Source organism: Castor canadensis, chromosome 1, assembly GCF_047511655.1.
Source record: "Castor canadensis chromosome 1, mCasCan1.hap1v2, whole genome shotgun sequence".
Taxonomy (NCBI): Eukaryota; Metazoa; Chordata; class Mammalia; order Rodentia; family Castoridae; genus Castor; species Castor canadensis.
In genome coordinates, this window is record NC_133386.1 from 144,951,185 (window position 1) to 144,977,505 (window position 26,321).

General features: G+C 36.3%; 1 pseudogene; it reads right to left on the minus strand.

Moving 5' to 3' along the window:
• Positions 1 to 18,160: 18,160 nt before the first annotated feature.
• LOC109678609 (galectin-1 pseudogene) lies at positions 18,161 to 21,478 on the minus strand (annotated as a pseudogene).
• Between the last annotated feature and the right edge of the window lie 4,843 nt (positions 21,479 to 26,321).

Genomic DNA, 26,321 nt, shown 5'->3' on the forward strand with positions numbered 1-26,321 from the left:
TCACATAAGTTTCTCAAATGCAGTATGTCTAGAATTTCCCAAGCCTTCAATTTCTTTATCACAATGAATAGCATTAGTTTGCATGCAGTTGCCTCTGTCAGATATTTGACATAGTTTTCTATATCTTTCTTACTCATCTTCCTCCCCCCCCACATACAACCCCCACCTAGTCCAAGAACTTTCTAAAATACTTTTACAGTTATCTTTAGTGCTTGTCCTCTTTCTCTTGTCCTACTTTCACTGTCTTCCTCATAGGCTTGTATATAAAGTCCTTGCCATTTCCTAATTTAATTATGTCAGGAGCCTCTTAACTTGTCTTTCTTCCTCCAGCCTGAATGCTCATAATTCTAATATCTTCTCATTTCCATAGTGATATTTATGTAGAAATCCTTAAGAGTATGCAGTTTGGGAGAAGACATATAAAATCTTCCAATAAAAATCAAAATGTATTTCCTTTTAACTGTTCCACAGAAAATCAGTCATTACTCACTACCCTCCTTTATCTAAACATGTCATGTTCTGTCACTCTGTCACTTGTTACATATATTTCTCTCTGTAGAACACCAATCCTGACCGCAGGAATTCTTATTTATCTTTCACATTTCAGGCCCTTAGCTCTCACCCCTTCAAAACTACCCACGTCCTACATGGATAGATTATTTACTAGTATGCCTTTCTCTCCTTCTGACAGTATTTCACTTTTAGTTACTGATTATAAAAAGTATTATAACAGCTATAAGGATTCATGGGTTAATGGAAAAATGAAGAAAGATACAATATGGGCAGAACACATGAATTTTAAGAGTATATTAAAGGAAGAATATATAAAGGATTTGGATAGAAATGCTCAGCCATGGATAATTTAAATAGATTATCAAAAATCTGACATATTTGAAAACATACACTGACTGACAGATCTTTAGGGATTAGATAAATCATGAGAAAATTAGATTAAGCATGGAAAGACTGGAACTTCTCTAGATACAATGTATGATATTTAGGTTGAACTTGCTGTATAGACAATCTATTCAAGGAGAGAATATTAGGTGAAGATAATTATAATATGAAAAAGATGGGTAAGTAATGAAAGATCATAAAGGCTGTAAGGAGGGCTGGTAGAATATGAGTAATTAAGAACCAGCTATAAGTAGAAAAGATAAAGCTTTATTGGTTTGAGTCCCAACAAAATGAAACAGATGTTAGTAATATTAATGAGATTTTAGGGTTTATTGGATATAGAGAGTAATAGGAATATGGATGCATTGGACAGAAATAATGAAAGCATGGGAAAGTGCCTGAAGAGGAATCAGCAGATAATACTCTACTTACTTTTTCCATATATCATTAACTTATCAGGGTCCTCTCAAGATGGCTAGGTTGGCTAGGAGAGGACTTAAGGGGTATATGTAAAAGATAGATGAGCATCAGAACAACAACAAAAAAAGTGCTATGGAGACTCCATCTACTCTACCTTCCATGGTCAGAGGACTGTGCCAAATGAGAAAAGATTCCTTTATCTTGCACTTCCCTTCTTTAGCCCTCATTTTCTCCTCCTCCTTCTGATGCTTTGGGATGGCACTGAGATAGGATCCCAAGAGCCCAAAAGGGAAAAAAAGACTAGGTTAGAGAACAGGAAAAGTGAAACTCAGGTAATTGATGTTTATGGACAGAGTGTTACAATAACCCTACAACTATGTGGCTTCTCCCTTTGCCTTCTCATTCTCATTGGCAGTCTTCATTTCTCTCTTTCATGCCATACTCATGCTCAAAGGAACGCCACAGGCTTTGGGTCAGGCCAGTCTGAGTATCCTGGCTCACTCATATACTCTTGGGCAATTTCCTTAACTGCTTTGAATTTTAGATTCCTAATCTTTTAAATGAGATACAATAACAAGGTTGTTGACAGGAGTATAACATACACGGAGTGCCTGGAACATGACAAGGGTTCAACAATGCTGGACCATCTCTACTTTTACCACCTGACCCATTTACTTAATTCCATGATGTCAGAAAAGAAGCCTTTAATTGAAAGTTAGGATTTTTAGATTTTATTCCATGCTTCCATGATATTTTGCTTAATCTGGCTTTTTTTTATACACATAATTTTCCATAAAATGATGATAATATACTTCAGGAGTATTTAGAATTAAGTAAAATAAAAATTTTGAAAAGGTTTTGCACAATCACAAGTAAGCCATAGAATGTAGACGTTAATAACATGGATTCTGGAGTCACATCACTTGTATTTGAATATGTGACCTTGGGAAAGTTATTTAAACTCTCTGTGCTTCTTTTTTCTCAACTGTAAAATAGAAATAATTCTAAAACTTATCTGACAGAGTCATGGAAACTCAATGAATTCACATGTGGTTGGAACTTTCTTAGAACTACAGTATCTAGACCACAGAACTTGTTGAGTATTAATCTGTTGAGATTGGAGAGTGAGAAAACACGAGTGTGAATAATGGAGAAGTTAAGAGAAGTGTCTTTCAGACTCTGAGTTTAAGACAGATTCTCATAAGTATTTGGGGAATTTTTTAAGTAATAAGAACAAAGTAAATATAATTGGGAGGTTGTCATTATCTTATCAATGTACTGCTTGTAAGTCCCACTGATCCCAAAATAGAAACAAATTCAGGGCTACTGGAGCAGAAATTGTACTGAGGAAGTCATAAGAAATTGAGCAACATGGATTGGTAGAATCAACATAGTAAAAAGGTCGATACTCCCAAAAGTAATCTACATGTTTAATGCAATTCCCATCAAAATTCCAATGACATTCATTAAAGAGATCGAAAAATCTACTGTGAAATTTATATGGAAACACAAGAGGCCACGAATAGCCAAGGCAATACTCAGTCAAAAGAACAATGCAGGAGATATCACAATACCTGATTTCAAACTGTATTACAAACCAATAACAATAAAAACAGCATGGTAGTGGCACAAAAACAGACATGAAGACCAGTGGAACAGAATAGAGGACTCAGATATGAAGCCACACAACTATAACCAACTTGTCTTTGACAAAGGAGCTAAAAATACACAATGGAGAAATAGCAGCCTCTTCAACAAAAACTGCTGGGAAAACTGGTTAGCAGTCTGCAAAAAACTGAAACTAGATCCATGTATATCACCCTATACCAAGATTAACTCAAAATGGATCAAGGATCTTAATATCAGACCCCATACTCTAAAGTTGATACAGAAAAGAGTAGGAAATACTCTGGAGTTAGTAGGTATAGGTAAGAACTTTCTCAATGAAACCCCAGCAGCACAGCAACTAAGAGATAGCATAGCTAAATGGGACCTCATAAAGCTAAAAAGCTTCTGTTCATCAAAAGAAATGGTCTCTAAACTGAAGAGAAAACCCACAGAGTGGGAGAAAATATTTGCCAACTATACATCAGACAAAGGACTGATAACCAGAATATATAGGGAACTTAAAAAACTAAATTCTCCAAAAACTAATGAACCAATAAAGAAATGGGGACGTGAACTAAACAGAACTTTCTCAAAAGAAGAAATTCAAATGGCCAAAAAACACATGAAAAAATGCTCACCATCTCTAGCAATAAAGGAAATGCAAATTAAAACCACGCTAAGATTCCACTCACCCCTGTTAGAATAGCCATCATCAACAACAACACCAACAACAGGTGTTGGTGAGGATGCGGGGAAAAAGGAACCCTCTTACACTGTTGATGGGAATGTAAACTAGTACAACCACTCTGGAAAAATATTTGGAGGCTACTTAAAAAGCTAGACATTGATCTACCATTTGATCCAGCAATACCACTCTTGGGGATATACCCAAAAGACTGTGACACAGGTTACTCTAGAGGCACCTGCACACCCATGTTTATTGCGGCACTATTCACAATAGCCAAATTATGGAAACAGCCAAGATGCCCCACCACTGATGAATGGATTAAGAAAATGTGGTATCTATACACAATGGAATTTTATGCAGCCATGAAGAAGAACGAAATGTTATCATTTGCTGGTAAATGGATGGAATTGGAGAACATCATTCTGAGTGAGGTTAGCCTGGCCCAAAAGACCAAAAATCGTATGTTCTCCCTCATATGTGGACATTAGATCAAGGGCAAACTCAACAATGGGATTAGACTATGAGCACATGATGAAAGCGAGAGCACACAAAGGAGGGGTGAGGATAGGTAAGACACCTAAAAAATTAGCTAGCATTTGTTGCCCTTAACGCAGAGAAACTAAAGCAGATACCTTAAAAGCAACTGAGGCCAATAGGAAAAGGGGAACAGGAACTAGAGAAAAGGTTAGATCCAAAAGAATTAACCTAGAAGGTAACACCCACGCACAGGAAATCAATGTGAGTCAATGCCCTGTATAGCTATCCTTATCTCAACCAGCAAAAACCCTTGTTCTTTCCTATTATTGCTTATACTCTCTCTAAAACAAAATTAGAAATAAGGGCAAAATAGTTTCTGCTGGGTATTGAGGGGGTGGGGGGGAGAGGGAGGGGGCGGAGTGGGTGGTAAGGGAGGGGGTGGGGGCAGGGGGGAGAAATGACTCAAGCCTTGTATGCACATATGAATAATAAAAGAAAAAAAAAAGAAATTGAGCAAGCTATAGGAAAATGATGAACAGCAGAAAGGATAGAGCATGACAGACTACTGCAAATGCAGCTAAAATAATGACCTAACTTTGAGTAAAACCACATGCTATTGTCACTGTAATAAACCTTATTTTAAGTAAAACACTAATTATCTATCTAATTATTGCCATACTACATTATTAATTGAAAAACTATCAACAGTAATAACTGATTGAATTAGCATTGATTTGACTGTTACAGTTGCATTGTTTAAATGAGGAATGTTTGCAAAACATTAGATTTATTAAGACTGATGTCTGTTTGCCTTCTGTGGTCATTGATAGTCAATACTTGAGTTTATCCAGGAAGATAGAGAGGATACATGGTCAAATATAAATTTTGACTTGGACTGCTAGCATTTTTAAATAATTTTTATTAGTATATAATAGTTACACAGGGGATACATTATGATATTTACATACATGCTTATAATATATCTTAGTTACATCCACCCCCTCCATCATTCTCCCTCATTCCCCTTCCCCCTCTCCTTAGAATAATTTCAACAGGTTTCCTTTTTCTATCGTCATATATGAACACAAAAAATACATCCACCATATTTACCCTTTCCTTATGCCAATCCATGAATATCACCCCTGGAAAACACCTATTTTACCCTCCTGCCTTTCATTTTTTATGTATATATTGATAGTCCAAGGGATTGTTATCTTGGTACTTCAGGTATATATATCATACTTTAATCAAATTAACCCCCCATTACTTACTCTTTCTTTATCACCATACCACCCTAATATTAAACAGTTTACAGTGCATTGTTATATTATATTCATATATACATGGGCTGTTTCAATATTTTTCATTTTCTGACATTTTCTTTCCTTCTCCCACCTCACATAGTCCCCTCAACAGACTCACTAACACAATCTTCAGTTGTCTCTCTTACTATATTCATGTATGTGTGAATATACAAATATATATATACATATATATATATATCTCCACACATGTATTCATTTATATGTTTAACTTGTTTAACTTACAGGTCTAGCTCCCACATATGAGGGAAAACACACAACCTTTGACTTTTTGAGCCTGGCTCACTTTGCTTAACATGATGTTCTCCAGTTCCATCCATTTGCCTGCAAACAACATAATTTCATTCTTTTTTATGGCTGAATAAAACTTTATTTTGCATATATACCACATTTTTTTAATCCATTCATCAGTCGTGGGGCATCTGGTCTGTTTCTGAAGCTTGGCTATTATGAACAGTGCTGCAATAAACATGGGTGTGCAAGTGGCTCTATCATATCCAGAACTCATTCCTTTGGATATATGCCCAGGAGAGGTATAGCTGGATTGTGTGGTAGTTCTACTTTACCTTTCTGTGGGACTTCCATATTGCTTTCCATAGTGGTTGTCCTAATTTACATTCTCACTGACAGTGTAGAAGTCTTCCTTTTCCTCACATCCTCACCAGCATTTGTTTTTTGGGTTATTGATGATTGTCATTCTGACTGGGGTGAGGTGGAATCTCAATGCATTTGATTTTGATTGTGTTTCCTTTGTGGTCAGAGATGTTGAGCATTTCTTCATGTGTTTATTGGCCATTTATATTTCTTCTTTTGATAATTGTCTGTTCAGTTCATTTGCCCACTTATTCAGTGGATTGTTTATTCTTCAAGAGGTTAGATTTTTGAATTCCAGGCATATTCTGGTCATTATTCCTTTGTCAGATGAAGAGCTGGCAAAGATTCTTTCCCATTCTGTAGGCTGTTTCTTCAGACTGGTGACCATGTCCTTTACTGTGCAGATGTTTTTTAGTTTCGTGAAGTCCCATTTGTCAATCCTTTCTCTTAATTGCTGAGCTATTAAAGTTCTATTTATAAAGTTATTACCTATGCCTATGTGGTTCAGTATGGTCCCAATTTTTTCTGGATTAATTTCACCATTTTAGATCTTACATTAAGACCTTTAATCCACTTTGAATTGACACTAGTACAAGGTGAGGGATTTGGGTCTAGTTTCAGTCTTCTGCAGGTGGAATCAATTTTCCCAACATCATTTGTTGAAAAAGCTATCGTTTCTCCAATATGTATTTTGGGCACTTTTTGTCAAAAATCAGATGGCTGTAGTTGCATGGGTTTGTGTCAGGGTCTTCTAATCTATTCCATTGGTCTTCATGTCTGTTTTTGTGCCAGTACCATGGTGTTTTTACTACTATGGCTCTGTAGTACAATTTGAAGTCAGGTATTGTAATACCTCCAGCATTGCTCTTGTGGCTCAGGATTGCTTTGGCTATTCAAGGTCTTTTGTGCTTCCATATGAACTTTAAGATTGAGTCAAGGATAAAAACCACATCATCACATCAATAGGTGCAGAAAAAGATTTCAACAAAGTCCAACATCCTTTTGTAATAAAAGCTTTGAAGAAACTAGGAATAAAAGGCACATTCCTCAATATTATGAAGGCTTATGACAAATCCATAACCAACATCATACTAAATAGGGAAAAACTGAAACCATTTCCTTTCAAATCAGGAATGAGGCAAAGGTGTCCATTCTCCCCACTCTTATTCAACAGAGTGCTAGAATTTCTAATCAAAGCAATAAGACAGGAGAGGGAAATACAATGGATTCATTTAGAAAAGGAAGAAGTCAAATTGTCCCTATCTGCAAATGATAAGTTCTTATATTTGAAAGACCCTAAAAACTCAGCCAAAAAACTTTTGTATCTCATAAAAACATTCAACAAAGTAGCAGGATACAAAATCAGTACACAAAAATTAGTATCACTTCTATATACAAACAATGAACAGTCTGAGGAAAATAATACCATTTGCAATAGCTTCAAAAAATTGAAATACCTAGGAATACATTTGAAGAAGTGAGCAACCTATACAATGGAAACTATAAACACTGAAAAAAGAAATCAAAGAAAACAGAAGATGGAAGGATATCCCATACACATGGATTGGCAAAATCAATATTGTGAAAATGGCTATACTACTGAAAGCAATCTCTATGTTCAATGCAATCCCTATCAAAATTTCAATGACATTCTTCACAAAGATAAACTGCTTTTAGGAGTTCTTTATTCTTGGTCCTAGTTATCTATGGTTTCCAAACAGTTTCTATATTGTGGCTTCTCTTTTGATCCTCAAAATAATTTTAAAAAATTGATGAAGTCCAAATTATCAGTTTACCTTTTTATGGATTTTTTGGTGTGACTTCTAAGACATCATTGACTAATCCTAGATTCCAAAGATTTTTCCTATTTTTCTTGAAATTTTATGGCTTTATATTTTACATTTGACTTCAAGAATTCATCATGAGTTAATTTTTATACACAGTGTGAGACTTGATCAATGTTCACCTGTGTGTCCCCAAATCCACAGATGCCCAAATGCCCCAGCACCATTTGAAAAGGCTTTCTTTGTTGTATTGAATCACTTTTGCACATTTTTCAAAACTCAGTGAGACTAATTTATTTTTGATCGTCTATTCTGTTTTATTGGTTTATGTGCCTATGCCACCATAAATAACACACAATTTGGTAACTATGTAGTAAAGAATGGAATTGTGTAGACTGATTCATCTTTATTCTCTTCAATTTTGTTTTAACTATTTTTGTTCATTTGGTTTATATATAGATTTTGGGATAATCTAATTTATTATGACAAAAAAACCCTTGATCTGATTTTTGAGAGAAATTGTAGTAAACTTGGGCTGGCGGAATGGCTCAAGTGGTAGAGTGCTTGCCTCACAAGCATGAGGCCCTGAGTTCAAACCCCAGTACTGAAAAAAAAAATTGTACTAAACTTGCCTAGCAACTGGCAGGGAGTTGACATCATTACCATGTTGAGCATTGTAGTCCATGAGAATAGTATGCTTCTCCATGTATTTTAATTTTCTTTGTTTTTCCTTTATCAGCATTGTGCAGTTTTCAGCACATAGTCTTATAAATGATTTGGTAGCTTTATGCTCCCTAAGTATTTCTTTCTTTTTAATTGAATTACTGTAAATGCTATTTTGCCATTAATTTCCATGTGTAAGTGCTCATTAATAGTATACAGAAATACATTTCTTTATAGTTCTCCTCTTCCCCTACCCTCCTAGGCTTCTGATAACCACTTTTCTGCTGTATACTTATAGGAACTCAGCCTTTATATATTCCACATCAGAATGAAATCATGTATTTATCTTTCTGCTCCTGGCTTATATGACATTGTAAACTCCAGGTCTTTTTTTATTTCTGAATAATATTCCATCATGTATATGTACCACATTTCTGATTCTACTTCTGAATCAGTGGACATGTCAGTCAATTTTGTATTTGGGTAATCTGTTCTGAGGAAACTGTTATTCATAATGACTGTACTAATTTACATTCCTGCCAGCAGGATATTGGAGTTCTCTTTTCTGATCCTCACCAACAGATACACTTAATATTTTTGATAATAGTACATATGTGGGTGGGAGGTGGACGTAGAGAAGGGATAAGGGAGAATTACAAACATATTTGGTAATGTCATAATGAAACCCCTTATACAATTAATATATGCTAATAAAATGCTTAAATTTTTTTAAAGTACACAAGCCAAAGAGAAATTGAAAACTATGGAAGAATAAATTTGATATCATCATGCCATGAAAAACTGAAGAACAGCTGGTATACAAAATTCTTTTTAAAATAGTTGATACTATTAATAGTAATACAGATATGGAATAAGAATATGGAATGCAGACTACAAGGTAAATATACATCTTCAAAAAACATTCACTGTTAAATGAGCATTGTAATACATATGTAGTGTGTTGTCAATAAAATTAACAAAACTATACAGAAACCCAAATTCAATATTTGTAATGTCCCCCAAAATATTGGGAGATAAAGGAGAATGATGGAGAGGGTGGATTCAACTATGATATATTGTAAGAACTTTTGTAAATGTTACAATGTACCCCTAGTACAACAATAAAAAAGAAATTATTTGAACAAATTAGTAATGACTATTTAAAACACATATTTATATTGGTTTGTGTTAATAATAATGTTCATGCAAAGTAGCCATAAGTCTCTTGACATTGGAGTCAACATCCCTGAAGTGGAAAATATTAACAAAATTAAGATGAGCAATTTTGATTATGACTCCTTCAGTCAGAACACTTATAATCAGTAGCTAAGTTTCAAAATCAATTTTCTTTTCATTAGCATATATTAATTATGTAAAACAAATGGTTTCATTATGACATTTTCATGTGTGTATGCAATATATTTTAATCACATTCACCCCATCACCCTCACTTGTTCCCCTCACTACTCCCAGTATTTCCCATCTAGTTCCCAAATAGTTCCCCTTCTATTTCCATGTCTTTTTAAAAAATCTAGATTATACACATGTGAAAAAATGTGATATTTGGCATATTTTGCTTAACATCATGATCTGTTTCTATTTTTCTACACATAACATATTCTCATTCCTTTTTATGTCTGAATAAAATTGCAGTGTTTACATATGCCACATTTTTCTTTACTTAATCATTGACTGATGCTCACCTAGGCTGATTCCATAACTTGGCTATTGTGAATAGTGCCACAGTGGACATGGGTATTCGGGTGTCACTACTGTATGCTTGCTGACTTTGATTCTTTTGGGTGTATACCCAGGAGTGGAATAGCATAGTCATAAAGTAGGTCTATTTTTAGTTTTCTGAGAAACCTCCCTGCTGATTTCCACAGTGGCTGCACTAATTTACATTCCTACCAACAATATATTAGGTAGGGTTCTTTTCTCCTGCTTCCTCACCAGCATTTGCTGTTGTTAGTTTTCTTGATGATAGCCATTCTGACTGGGATGAGATAGTTTTGAGTTGCAACAAAATCAATTTTCTTACTTTTAGTTGGCCACAACAATATTATTTTCAAAAGAAAAGCTTATGATATATAAAATATATGTTTTTTTTGAGAAATGTGTATAAAAATACTTTACTGGGGTAAGGTGATGTTTTCTAATTTACAGTGAATAACCATAATTATGGAAATATCACAATGAAATCCATTTGTATCATCAATATAAGTTAATAAAAAGAAAAAGGGAATATTTTAAAAAATATTTTTCAAGAAAATATTTACATACTGAGTAAAAAGTTACTTCTGTGTGAAAAAAAGAAAAAATAGGCACTCACACTAAGCTCCCTTTTCTTCTCTTCTTCCCTTTGCTGTCAAAGTGCTCTTAAGTATGGTCATTTATTGTGCTATTTTTTGCAATGACAGGAACTTACAAATCCATTTTTGATTAGCTAGTCCTAAAGAAGAGAAATCATTGTGAAGAAGACTACTTCAAGAATCACCTTGTATGTTGTCTGAAAAATCCACTGTCTCAATGGCTCAAAAAACCCTAATTTTTTAAGTTTCTCTACAATCCAAATGTGATTTAAATGAAATGATTTCTTGTTGTTAAGTCATCAGAAGTTTGTCCACTCACTGTTATTTATCCATTCTACAGTCTCTTCAATTTCTGTTTTCGTATTGTTTTATAACTTTAATAATGGCAATGGATACAATTAGTTTTATGAGGTCAATTTTATACTGGTTGAATATCATTTATCCAAAATGCTTGGAACCAAGTGTTTCAAATTTTGGATTCTTTTGGATTTAGGAATATTTTCATATACATTATAAGGTACAGGGGGAATAGGACCCAAGACTAAACACAAAATTAGTTTATGTTTTATATATACCTTGTACACATAGATTGAAGGTAATTTTATACAATATTTTAGTGCACTCACTTTCATTTTGACTGTGACCCATTACAGTTTTTACTACTATTAATAGAAGTCTTGCATGCTACATGCTATTAATAGAATTTCCATATATCTTTTTGCTTTCCTATTTTCAAAAACTATTTAAATTGTGCTGTGTGTTTATGCTGCAAACAACATAGAGGTGATTTTTTATTTTCACTATGAGAATTTTCTCTGGATACTTTTATATATTTCTCTAATTTATACTTTAACAATTTTTAGCTTATTGCAGGTATATATTTTTATTGTCCCTATATAGCACTAGAATGCTATCATACATTTCTACACTTGTTTTTATTTTTTAGAATAATACAACATAGTTATTTAGCCCACTTTATTAGGGCTTTAGAAAACTAAAATGATGAATTTTTGCATTCAACTGGTCTCATGCTCTCTTCTTTTATGCTTTTGTTTTATTTTAGTACAATGCCCTAGTACATTAGTTGTTTCTCTTACACATGAATTGAATTGAGCTCTTAAATCCACTTGAGAATCATTTTCTTTCAAAACAGAAGTTGGAGATTTATTTAATTATTTGATACATTTAGTCATAGTTTTACTGTTTTAAATTTTTGGGTTTTTTCTTTAAAAAACAATATTTGAATATCTAACAGTCCTTTATCTGTTAATCTGCTATATTTAAAGTTTGGCTTATTATAATAATTGCTTGAGTATTAAGAAACACTCTTATAGAATTGTTAGTTTTTCTTTTCACACACACACACATATATGTGAAAATTGACTATATAATTGTGAATATAATTCACATTATAAGAATTTTAGTTGATCTATTTTGTAAATGGGATTAATTTTATTTAAGGAAATTTGATATATTAAATAAATGTTTTAATAGACCCTCAACCAATGAACAGTAAGGGATCATGTAAAATTAATATAAATTACTAAGTAATCAAATTTTAACTTTTGTTCAAAGCTTTAAAGTGTAATAATTTTTATGAAAATAAAATAGTAATTGAAACATAATTATATATAAGTGGTTCATTCTTAGAGAAAAACTGTCTTTGAACATTACAAAATTTAAATTTATTTTAAGGAAAGCTATTGATATTTTTGTATATTTGCCTTGGATCCAACCACTTGCTATCTTATGTTTATAGATCTAATAATTTTTTATTGTTTGTCAATATTTTCCAGATATAGTACTAATATAATGGTATTTTATCCTATATTTTGCACTGTATCAATTTTGTATTATCATAAAATGTATAATCAAAGTGTAAGATTATTCAATTCTCATACAATGTGTCACTGAGAGAATAAGTAGGATTACAAATGTGTAGTAGCAAAAGAAAAATGTTGTTGGACTGAATTGCTGGACTAAACACAAAACAAGTCTTTGGGTTTGTTGTCTCTCCAAAACAGAAATTAATCATAACTACAAAGTAGCAATTGTTTGCATGGCTATTGAATGGAAACTGTTACATTTCTGTCTGGGTAAAAATATTTGTGTTTGTTCAGTTTTTGGAGTCAGCTGAAACATTTGTTTTCTACAGAAAGTAGGAACAGAACTGCTGAATTGTGCATAACTTTTAATGTCAAGAAAAATATTTTAGATGTCCTATTTAGAAATTTGGAGACCAATATTTAAAGTATATTTTATATTTTGTGGGATTGGGAGATGTTATAATTTGGGGTTGTGGATGGTGGTTACAAATCTTTTATTTTTTTGTATGTCATGGAGCTCTTATTTTTAAACTTCACATATATGTCACAATTCAAAATTTAAACATAATCAGCATAATAAAAAACAAGGATTAAATAAATATGATATAGTTATATGCTTCTATAAAGTATATTTTAGATTCAAAGAAAGAAATTAAAAGCAAAATGTTGGTGATATATATACATATATATATATATCACAATCCATGACCAAAGGAGAACTAGAATAGCTATATTAAAATCAAATGTAAAGATGGCAGATTGTTGACATTCCCATAGACTAGCAGTGACCAACTACCCCAAAAAAGGAAGATCAGAGGAACCCAAAAATCACCCATGGGGTCCCATAACCAGCGAGAAGCAAAACCCTCTCAGAATCTGCAAACAGAGAAACTATTAACCACAAGAAGAGTGGGAAGAATGACCCACAGCTCAACACTCCCAATCCCCTGCCCCTGAAGTTGCCACACAGCTCCAGGCTCCATTACTTGGCAGTAAGTCCCACTGCCCAGAATACACAATAACTCAGAGCTCCATGCTCTCCCCTAATACACAACCTGCTACCTTCACCCTGAAATGACAGGGAAACCAACACCCCTGTGTAACCAGGTCCCACAGCTCCACAGGTAACAGAAGGAGCAAGCCTGGAAACTTGTTTCTTCCAGCAGCACCACAGAACTGACGTTGGGCCCCAGAACTCCGGCTACATGAAGGCTTTGTTCTCTTAAGCCAGCAGCAGCACCATGAGATTGCACTTCAGAAGCCAGTACAGGAGATTGGGCCCCAAAACTCTCACGACCTGCTGGCTCAGGTCTCCCAAATGGGCATCAGTCCCACAGAACTACACTTCCTGAGTCCTGTGCAGGAAATCAGGGCCTGGAACACCTGCTGCCTGCAGGCTTTGTGCTCCTAAACCAGCTGCAGCTGCTGTGGCTCCTGGATGCCCATGCCCCAACACAAGTAGATCCCAGGGCCACTGATGCCTGGTGGGCATCAAATGATTCAAGCCTGCTGGCCTTGCTGCCCCATGGGTACCCTCAACTTGCTACACAGTACCAGGAGCCTTCTATCACACACCCAAGGGAACACCATGCTCCACGCCTTGCTAATCTGCTGGCACCAAAAGTCTTTCCTCCCCACAGAGCATGGAGGTCCAGTGCTCCCCACTGTTCCTGACAGCAAGAGAGCCCTTGCTCCCTTATCAAAGAGCAAGAATGCCAGATTCCACACTAACGGAGGAAAACTAAAACCTGCCACTCTCTGGGGGGCACCAGAAACCCTGTTCCCCCAAGGTACACAGAAGCCCAGCAATTCACACTGCACCTCCCTGAAGGAGAGTCACATCTACTGTCTAAGAGCTGGAATCCTAGATCCTCCACCAAGTGTCAGTCCACTACCTTGCTGGTGCTAGGAGGCCTACCTCCCCACACACACACAGTGCACAGGGACCCAGTGCTACCCATAGCAACTGCAGGAGAGACCCCAGGTCCCCATCAAAGAGCAGGAACTCCAGCCCTCTCGCTAAGGGAAAAAAAGAGGCAATTGGCACCACAGCAAGAACACTACAAACAACTCAGATGCATAAATCCCAATGCAAAATGAAGCAGCAAACAACCACTCTCCCTAAAAAGTTAATTCCACCACTAAGGATCTAAACACCTGTGTAAAGGAAGAGCTATCAAATAATGAATTCCAAAAAACAATAGTAAAACTGATTAATGACCTCAAAGAAGAAGCAAAAAAGTCAGTTTTTGACCTCAAAGAGAATATGAATGAACAAAAAGTGAGCTCAAAGAAAATACAAATAAACAGATGAATGAAATTAAGCAGACTATCCAGGATATGAAAGAGGAAATCAATAAAGATATGGAAACCCTGAAAAACAATCAATCTGAAATAAACAACTCAATATCCCAAATAAATATCACAAGTGAAAGCTTATCAAACAGAGTGGAGCAAGCTGAAAATAGAGTATCAGGAACTAAAGACAGAGTAGAGGAATTAGACCAAATAGTAAAAGATCATGAAAAAATGCTAAGAAAATATGAATGGAAAATGCAAGACACCTGGGACCCCAGGAAAAGACAAAATCTATGAATCATGGGTGTAGAAGAAGGAGAGGAGAAACAAATTAAAGGCATTGACAATCTATTCAATAGAATAATAGCTGAAAACTTCCCTAACCTTGAGAAAGAGAGAGTAACTCAGGTGCAGGAAGCTTACAGAATACCAAACCATCAGGACCAAAAGAAGAACACCTCCAGACACATCATAATCAAAACGCTTAGCACACAGAACAAAGAAGAAATTCTGAAAGCTAAAAAATAAAAAAGACAAGGCACATAGAGTAAAGGCAAAACCATTAGAATAACAGCAGATTTCTCAACTCAAACTCTAAACACAAGAAGGTCATAGTAAGACATAATCCAGGCCCTGAAAGAAAACAACTATAAACCCAGACTAGTCTACTCAGCAAAACTATCCTTCCTAATTAAAGGAGAAATTAAAACCTTTCCCAACAAAGAAAAACTAAAGGAATTCACAACTATCAAACTAGCAGTGCAGAAAACACTTAAAGGACTTTTACAAGAAGAAGAAACTAGAGTGAGATAGGAAATTTCAAGAAAAAGAACACTTTTGACTAAGCAGGCCAACAAACAAAGAATAGGTAAAAGTAAACAAAAGTAGAATGAAAATGACTGGAAAAAACACACACTTCTCAATATTAACACTCAATGTAAACAGCCTCAATGAACCCAATAAAAAGACACAGATTAGCAAACTGGATTTTAAAAAAAGATCCAATCATATGTTGCTTACAAGAGACTCATCTAACTGAAGAAAATAAATACTGGCTAAGAGTCAAAGGTTGGAAAAAATTTTTCCAATCAAATGGATCCCATAAATAAACAGTAGTAGCTATACTCATATCTGACAAAGTAGATTTCAAACTAAAATCAATTATAAGAGACATTGAAGGTTGCTTCATATGAATGAAAGGAATAATTCATCAAGAGGAAATATGAATCCTTAACATGTATGCACCAAACACAGGGGCACCCATCTACATTAAATAAACTCATGGCCCTAATAGCACAGATAGACGATAACACAGTGATAATGGGAAAACTGAATACCGCACTGTCACTAATACATAAATCATTCAGACAAAAGATAAACAAAGAAAATTCAGAGCTGCTAAAACATTAAACCAAATAGACATGGTTGACATCTACAGAGTATTTCACCCAACAACTAGGCAATGCACATTCTTTTCTGCAGCTTATGGAACTTTCTCCAAAATAGATCACATTTTAGGACACAAAGCAAGTCTCAATGACTTCAAGAAAATTGAAATAACTTCCTGCATCATATCAGATCACAATGGAATAAAACTAGACTTCAACAACAAAAGAATCCCCAGAAATACTCACATGGAATCTGAACAACACACTGCCAAAAACTCAATGGGTGACCAAAGTCATAAAGGAAGAATTTAAAAACTTCCAAGAATCCAATGAAAATGAAAATACAACATATCAGAAACTGTGGGACACAGCAAAGGTCATACTAATGGGACATTAGTAGATATAATGGGACATTATATTAATATAATATATAATATAAACTATATTAATGGGACATTAATAGCTATAAGTGCCTATATTAAAAAAAAAAACCAGAGAACTCTGAAACAAACAATCTAATGATGCACCTTCAGCTCCTAGAAAAACAAAAACAAACCAAACCCCAAACCACAGACAGAGAGAAATAACAAAGATCAGGGCCAAGATTAATGAAATCAAAACCAAACTATACAAAGAATCAATGAAACAAAAAGTTGTTTCTTTGAAAAGATTAACAAGATGGACAAACCCTTAGCCAACATGAGAAAACAGAGGAGGGAGAAGACCCAAATTAATAAAATCAGAGATGAAAAAGAGGACATAACCACAAATACCAATGAAATCCAGAAAATCATTAGAGAGTACTTTGAAAACTTATATTCAAGTAAACTGAAAAATCTAGAAGAAATGGATAAATTCTTAAATGCATGCAACAAAAATTGAATCAAGAAGGTATTAACCACCTAAAAAGTCCTATTACACGCAATGAAATTGAAACAGTATTAAAGAGTCTCCCTACAAAGAAGAGCCCAGGACCTGATTGGTTCACAGCCGAATTTTACCAAACCTTTAAAGAAGAACTAACACCAATACTCCTCAAAATTTTCCAGGAAATAGAAAGAGAAGGAATACTACCAAACTCACTCTATGAAGCCAGCATTACACTCATTCCAAAACCCAATAAAGATGCAACCAAAAAAAAAGAATGATAGGCCAATACCTTTAATGAATATAGATGCAAAGATTCTCAACAAAATATTGGCAAACAGAATCCAACAACACATCAAAAAGATCATATACCATGACCAAGTAGGTTTCATTCCAGGGATGCAAGGATGGTTCAACATACATAAATCCATAAATGTAATACAGTACATAAACAGATGCAAGGACAAAAGCCACATGATCCTCTCAATAAATGCAGAAAAAGTCTTTGACACCATCCAACACTTTTTCATAATAAAATCCCTGAAGAAACTAGGAATGAAGGAACGTTCCTCAACATAATAAGGGCTATATGTGACAAACCTAGAGCCAATACCATACTAAATGGAGAACAACTGAAACTGTTACCTTTAAAGTCAGGACAAGACAGGGATGTCCACTTTCTCCATTCCTATTCAATATAATTTTGGAATTTTTAGCCACAGCATTAAGGCAAGAGCAAGAAATAAAAAGGATTCAATTGGTTTGGAAGAAGTCAAACTATCCCTATTTGCAGGTGACATGATCCTATAACTAAGAGACCCCGAAAGCTCTACCAAAAAACTACTATGAATCATAAACTCTTTTGGCAAGGTAGCAGGATACAAAATTAATATACAGAAATCAGTAGCTTTTCTATATACCAACAATACACAGACTGAAAAAAGAAACCAAAGACTTTTTTTTTCAGAAGAACAGAGGCAGCTCCCTTTATTTGATGTCATGGGCCACGGATGTCTTCACTCAAAGGCCATGCACTTGATCTTAAAGTCACCATTGGCTTCAATGTCTTTGATAGCCTCCATGTTGAGATGGTTAGGGAACTTGAATTCGTGTCCATTTGGCAGCTTGATGGTCAGGTCAGCCTAGTCAAAGGAGATGCACATCTCCACAATGCTCCCAGACTGGAAGAGGAAGGCAGGCTCCTGATGCTCGGCCCCCCAGGCTCTGCCATCCTTGCTATTGCACACAGTGGTGTTGGCATCCCCATGGGCATTGAGGCAAGGGTTGAAGTGTAGGCACAGATTGTTGCTGTCTTTGCCAAGATTCAGCACGAAGCTCTTGGAATCAGGGGCCACCTTGCCTCGCACTCTGAGACACTCCCCATGTTTGAGATTCAGGTTGTTGCGACCAGAACACAAGCCATGACTGAGACCAAGAGGATGTTCCCAAGAACTGCTGCACCAGCCGTCTGAAGACACCAGCCTTTTTAATGAAAACTATAAACCACTGAAGAGAGAAATCAAAGAAGACTTCAGAAGATAGAAAGACCTATGCTCATGGATTGGTAGAATCAACACTGTGAAAATGGCCATACTACCAAAAGCAATCTACGTGTTCAACACAATCTCTATCAAAATTCCAATGACATTCTGCACAGAAGTAGAAAAAGCAATCATGAAGTACATATGGAAACACAAAAGACCTCAAATAGTCAAAGCAATTCAGAGCAAAAAGTCCAATGCTGGAGGCATCACAATACCTGATTGAGCCATAACAATAAAAACAACATGGCATTGGCACAAAAACAGGAAGACCAATGTATCAGAATAGAAGATCCAGACATAAGCCAATGAACCTATATATAGCTGATCTTCGACAAAGGAGCCCAAAACACATGATGGAAAAAAGACACCCTCTTCAACAAATGCTGCTGGGAAAACAGGATATCCACATGCAGAAGACTGAAACTAGATCCCCGTCTTTCACCCTGTACCCAAACCAGTTCAAAGTGAATCAAAGACCTTAATATAAGGCCTGAAACTTTGGAACAGCAACAAGAAGCAGTAGGAAATACACTAGACCAGATAGGTATAGGGAATGAGTAACTAAACAGAACTTCAAAGGCTCAGCATCTAAGAGAAACAATGAACAAATAGGACTGCATCAAACTACATAGCTTCTGCACAGCAAAAGAAATAATCACCAGACTCGAGAGTCAGCCCACAGTATGGGAGAAAATCTTTGCCAGCTACTTATCTGACAAGGGTCTAGTATCCAGAATCTATAGGGAACTCATAAAACTCAGCCCACAAAGAATCAACAACCCAATGAAAAAATTGGCACATGAACTAAACAGGGAGTTCTCAAGGAAGAGGTACAAACGGCCAGTAAATAACATGAAGTTTTCAAATTCCCTGGTTATAAAAGAGGTGCAAAACAACACTTAGATTTCATCTCACCCTAGTTAGAATGGCCAGAATCAAGGGCAATAACAACAATAAATGCTGCCATGAGAACATGGAATGCAATTAGTACAACAACTATAGAAAGCAGTGTGGAGATTCTTCAAAAAACTGGAGACAGAACTGCCATATGATCCACTCTTAGGCACCTTACCCCACAGAACATTAAGCAGGACACAGTAGATACCCCTGTACACCAGTGTGCATCACAGCTCTATTCACAATAGTTAGGCTCTGAAACAACCCAGATGCCCTACAACTGATGAATGGATCATGAAATTATGGTATCTATACACTGGAGTATTACTCAGCCACAAGGAATAATGACATGGATCTTGAAGGTAAATGGATGCAATGGGAGGACATCATATTAAGTGAAGTTAGCCAGGATCAGAAACACAAAATATGCATGCTTTCTCTCATATGTGGAAGATAGATCCAAAGATAAACATATACACAAAAACAAACACCATCATATACAAACTCGGTTGTAGAACATCTTTGTAACATTGTAGCTACTCTATGGAACTCAGGGAAAGAGAGAAAGGAAAAGAGAATGACAGAGCAACAGTAATATCACATACCACAAGATGTGAAGGTAGAGGATATAAGAATGTGGGAGGTAAAGGGATAAGGAAGAGTATTCTGAGGGATTAAACAGAACAAAGTAAAGCAACCCACAGAGGGCATACATTGAGAAACCTTCTGAACATCAACTCAAATATTAATTATAAAAACTTGGACTGTAAAATAGGCACAGTGTGTGTGGGAGGGGTACTATTGGGAGGGGGAAGGGTGAACTAAGGAGATTTAAGTGGTGGTATATGGTAGATGGTCTTCATATACCTATATGAAACAGAAATAGAAAATGTCTTGCAATTGCTTTAAGTGGAGTATGGAGGGGGCTGAGGGGGAGAGATGATGGGGGCAGTGTAAGCAATATACAATATTAAATCTAATCAGAATTGTCACTGTGAAACCCCCCTGTATCATGAATATATCCTAATAAAATTTAATAAATAAATGAATAAATAAAATCAAACATAATATACTGTGGGTAAAATAATTCCTAAAAATAAAGTAGGATATTTGATATTTATGAGATTATTAAATCAATAAAACATAATATTTCAAGCACATATACACATGACAAGGAGTCCCCAAATATAATGTATAAATTGAGAGGACTGAAGGGGAAAACAGACAATAATAATAATTTGAGACTTTAATGTCATGTTTTCAATAATGAATACAACAGTTGAAAGATAAAAGAAAGGCTACAATATTATAAACCAATTAGTCCTAATGTATATTATAGAACACTCTATCCAATAAAAACAAACTACACATTCTCAAGTATATATACAACATTCTTTAGAATTGGCAATATTTAGTCACATACAAGTTTTGATTAATTTAAAGGAATTGAAATAATATGATGTATATTCTCTGACCAAAATAGAATGAAATTAGAAAATGAGAGAAAATTCAGGATGTTTTTAAATGCTGCAATTAAATAACCAGTGGACTAAAGAAGAAATAAAGAGGAAATTTAGGAAATATAGTTGCCCCTTTGTCACAGGTATCTTGTTCCAAGAAGACCACCATTGAGGAAAAGCCACAAATGCTCAGGATGCATAGAGTTCAGTTCTCTAAAATTATTCAAATATATCTATCCATATGTATAGTAGACCTGAGCATCCATAACTTGAAGCCACATGGAGTAGGCTACATTATTGTCACAGAAATTCCTGCTATATACCTTAATACTGCTCAGCAAAAGCTAGGTCTTATTCCATACTCTTTATCTTGAATACTGCAGATGCTTAATTCATTTTTCCCATAACACCACTGAACTTCCGCTAAAGACATGCCGCCTTTTAACAAATGCAAAATTTTCACTTCATCATTCAAATTAAGCACAATATGTTCCCTTTCTGACTTAGGAGGATTACCATAACTTTTGCCTTGCTTTTGGAGCACCATTTGGTTTTTGGAGGCATATTATCACAAATTTGAGAACAGGAAAGCTGCTGGTAGAGTGGTTCCATTGGTAGAGAGCCTGCCTAGTAAGTAAAAGGCATTGAGTTCAAACCCCAGTATGGCCAAAAAACAAAAAAAGAATTTCCAGCTAAGAGTGGGAAAATCACTCAGCAGATCACACAATTTAAACATCAACTGACAATAACAGCAGGAATATCTGAGAACTTTGTATCACCAGAGCTTTATAATGCATGAGTGAGAATTTTTAAATTTTGTTTTTGAAATTTCTTTTTTTTTTAACTATACTTAGTCCAAACCAAATGTAATAAATCCATGAATTGGTGGGTACTTTTATGAGAAAGAAAATAAATACACAGCATAGCAAATGAGATATAGCTAATAAAGTTTCAAAGGAATTTGTAGATATAAATATGTATATCCAAAAAGAATAATGATCTTAAATATCTTAACATTCTTCCTTAGGAAATTAGAAATTGAATAAACTATACAAGTGAGCAGAAGGAATGAACTAACAAATATTACCATTAAATAACTAAAATGCACAGCAGAGATTAATTAGAGAGCAGAAAGCAGAGAAAAATGATTGCAATGAAAAATTGGTTATTGAAAGATAAGATTGGTTCTAATTTATAGTAGGATAGGAGTAAGAAGTCCTGGTATGCTCTTGTGCAATGGGATAATGATATACTGAGTATTTCAAAAAGCAGAAAGGATTTTGAATGTTTTCACCATAAAGAAAGAAAAACGAGAAGGTAATCATGCTTACTCAGATTTCAACATTACACAGCGAATACATATATATATGTGTGTGTATGTGTGTGTGTATCAGAATAGCACATGGTATCCCACAAATATGCACAATTTTACACTTTTAAGTATCAGTAAATTTTTTTGTGGTACTGGGATTTGAATTCATGGGGGCCTTGCACTTGCTAGGCAAGCACTCTACCATTTGAGTTTCACCCACAGGCCTTTCTGCTTCAGTTACTTTTCAAACAGGGTCTTGCCCTTTTCCCAGGGTTAGCCTCTCAGTACAATCCTCCTACCACTGCCTCTCATGTATCTGGGATTACAAGCATGTACTAACATGCCCAGATTGTAGCCATTTTATACACAGTTTCTAATGTTTACAAGCATCTTTCCCCAGTGGACTAAATTTTCTTGCTCTACATCCTCTATGAGAACCTGGAAAATGAATTCTTTACTTCTTTCTTGCTGCCATGCCTCTTTTGCCATATGTGCTCACCCTTCCTCTGTTTCCATCTCAATCAAGGGAACTTCTGTCAACCTAGTTGCTTATGTCAGAAGTGTGGGTTACAATCACAACACTTATTTCACTCCATAATTGTGGAGTGTAAATGCAGTGTGGGACACTTAAGCACTACAGAAATGTTTGTTATATTGATTATATTCATAATAGTAGTACTGATAATAGTTGTAATAAAAGTGATAATATAGGAGAAAATTCTGGAGGGAGATAAGAGGAGAGAGGTAGGCAGGAGCAAAATACTGAAGAACCTTATATGCTAAGAACTTTGAATATTACTTTATTGCATATATTTCCATTAAAAAATTTTAAGCATGAGGTAACAATCTGTATGTTGGAAGTCTTGCCCTGGTAGCAGTGTGAAAAGTGAGTGGCAAAGGGACTCCAGCTTATACAACAGCTCATGATCCAAAAATTTGGGAAAAAGCAAAGACAACTTTTAATTTCCAAATTTGACATCCTCCATCACAAAAGGTTGAAAGAATAGGCATTGGGACAGGTGTCAGCTCAGACTGAAATCACTGCTACGCTGTACAGCTACCATTCCTACAAACCCACAGGCCAGTAGAGGCTTGTGCTTCAGAGGTGGCCCCTTGCCAGGATTAGCTCATTAGAAGGTGTGGCACTGCTGCCTGGGTCATTAGCCCTCTCTCCAGATCTGACCAGTCTATTCATCTAAGTTTCCCTCCAGGCCCCAGCATAGGCCACTGGGAACCTCAATCCCTGTGCTCCCTCAGCAGCAGAGCATCTCATTAACAAGTTTTTAATGAGGACACAGCCAGTGACTTCTCATTAATAGATTCATTATTCTGCAACCCCGGGACAGAAGTATATGAAACAGAACACAGCCCAAGTATAGCTGCATTAGGGGTGGGGGAGCGGTGAATTCCTCTTAGCAGAGACTCTTAGGTTTTTCTGTTAGATCTCCAGGGTCCTTTGCAGCTCCTGGAGATAGAGATGTGGAAGGACCAGGGTCTTGGTAAGAGGGAGTAACAACAGAACCAAGTGATCTAGACTTGCACCAGCTCATGGTTGAGATCCTTGAGGAGATCAAATTCCTTTCAGGTTTTCTTTTTTGTTTGTTTTCATTTTTTTATTCTTTTTATTGTTGTGCTGGGGTTACATTGTGGCATTTACATAAGCTTTTACAATATATCAAATATATTACTCTAGAATTCACCCTGTCCGTCATTCTCCTTTATTCTCCCTCCCTCCATTCCTGGAACAGTTTCAACAGGTCTCATTTTTCCATTTACATAATGTATACACAGTATTTGCATATTTGCACTATATTCACCTCCTACACCCTTTCCCCACATCCTCCCCCTCCCACTGGTACCAAATCCCTAGACAGGACCTGTGCGGCCCTCCTGTTTTTTGATTTTGTAAAAGAAAAAAATGACATTGTTGTTTACTTAAGATAGCTATGCAGGGAGTTTCATTGTGACATTTCCATGTACATATGTACACTGTGATAATATCTACAAACAGTGGGAGTTGGAGGGGGGTAATGGTTGTTTGGATAGGGATAGAAACTTGAGTAATTGATAAAGGTGGCACTAGAAGGGAAGATGGAATGGAGGGGTGGGGGAGGAGGTTTGGGGGCTGCTGGGTTTTGTGGCCCCTGTGTGTGTCTGAGTATATTTCTGACATTGTAGTGGAGGGTGCTTGTGTCAGGGATTGCAGGAGGCTGGGGTGTGTACAGTTGGTACAGTACGCTAGTCAGCACGTGGTGAGTGTATAGAAGGAAGGGGTAGTGTGGTGACAGATTGGAGAAGGATGGGGGGCAAAGACAGGGGGAAAGAGTAGATGAGAAGGAGCAGAAAGAGTATTTGGGAGGGAGAACAATGGATTGTAGCACAAGAAAAGGAGGGAAAATGAGGGGGGAAAGAATAGTGGTAAGAAAATAGTGATGGTAAAGTTGATAATGCAGGAAAAAAACAGGTACAGCAATAACAAAAGCTTCAGTCTGCTCAGTAAAAATTCTGGACTTATTCCTTTGGCATCCAATTCTGGTATTGGTGCTTGGTATTCTGGGCTTTGTGGGGAAATGCTGTGACCCTTTTGTTGGATGACTTGGGGTGGAGATAGCTGGAGGCTTTTTTCTTTTTTCTTTTCTTTTTTTTTTTTCCTCTGTCTGCTTTCCTTGGTCTTATGGGCCAACCATTGCAAGTGGGTGCCCTGAAGTGGTCTCACCAGGTGACTGGCTTGTGATCAGTATTTGGTTCCTTCTGTCCACAGGGTAGACTGTAAATGGGGCCTGAGCAACTCACTGCAAGTTCATATAATGTGGTTAGATCTGTTGTTTTCACTGGGCAGGAGCTGTGTTGCTTTACAGCTACAATTCTGGCTAGTCAGCTCCTCCCCCAGCAATGTGGGGCAATTCAGTTTTGAGTTCAGCCCTCAATCCCACCAGACTAACTCAGCAATCCACCATGGCCCCATTTTGGGAGGTTGGCTTGTCAGTGCATCCCTGCTGTCAGCCATTGTTACATTTCCCGTGTTTGTTCACTGAGGGTTCAGCTTCTTGCCCCATCCCCATTCTGTGGGCAGGTTCAGTGTTCCATCCCACACCTGCTGTTGGTGTCAGATTAGAATTTGCTGTTTCTGCTTTTCAGTTTTGTTGCGGGGGCGGGGAGGGATGGGGGGCGGCATTCAATCTTCCCAGGGGTTGCGCTAGATTATGTTGGGGGATTGGGAGGATTTGTAGGGGAATCACAGTTGGTGTGTGTTACTAACCTGTTGGGTCTGCGGGTTTACACAGGCAACTTTGAAACCTGCCAGTGTGCTGCTTTTCTCAAGGCAGACACTTATGTGAACTGGGTTCAGCACCAGGTATAGGGAGGCTTTCCATGGGTTAAGGGTCCAGGATGTTGTAGAGTTTGATTCTGGTTGATGCTCTGTCTTCTGCTTATTGGAAGAAAAACAAAAAGGGGAGAAACAGCTCTGGGGCTTTTGTCATGCCTGTTGGCTATGCTGTGCCAGGATTTTTCCAGCTGTTCAGTCCTTGAATTTTATGGGTATCTAATGTGTTGGCAGTTATTATTTTGGTAGAAGCAATCAGAATTACCCAAGTGTAACTTCCACATCGGGAGATAGTTTCTGGATTCACGGAGCTCAGGAATTCTGATTCCCTACCCTAACCACCATCTTGGATCCCCCTCAATATTCACTTCCTTAACTTTCTTCTTTTACCCTCCCTCTCTTCTATGTGACCTCCCCTCAGTATGACCTGTTTTTAATACTATTGCTATACTTGTATAGTTCCATATCCACATAGAAAAAACATGCAGCTTTTGGCCTTCTGAACCTGGCTAACTTCACTTAAGATGATGTTCTCCAGTTCCATTAATTTATCCCTTCAGGTTTTCTTTCATGCTTTATAAGTGGATTATTTCTCTGGAAACATTTTCTTGTCATCCCTTCCAGAAGCATGAATTCCCT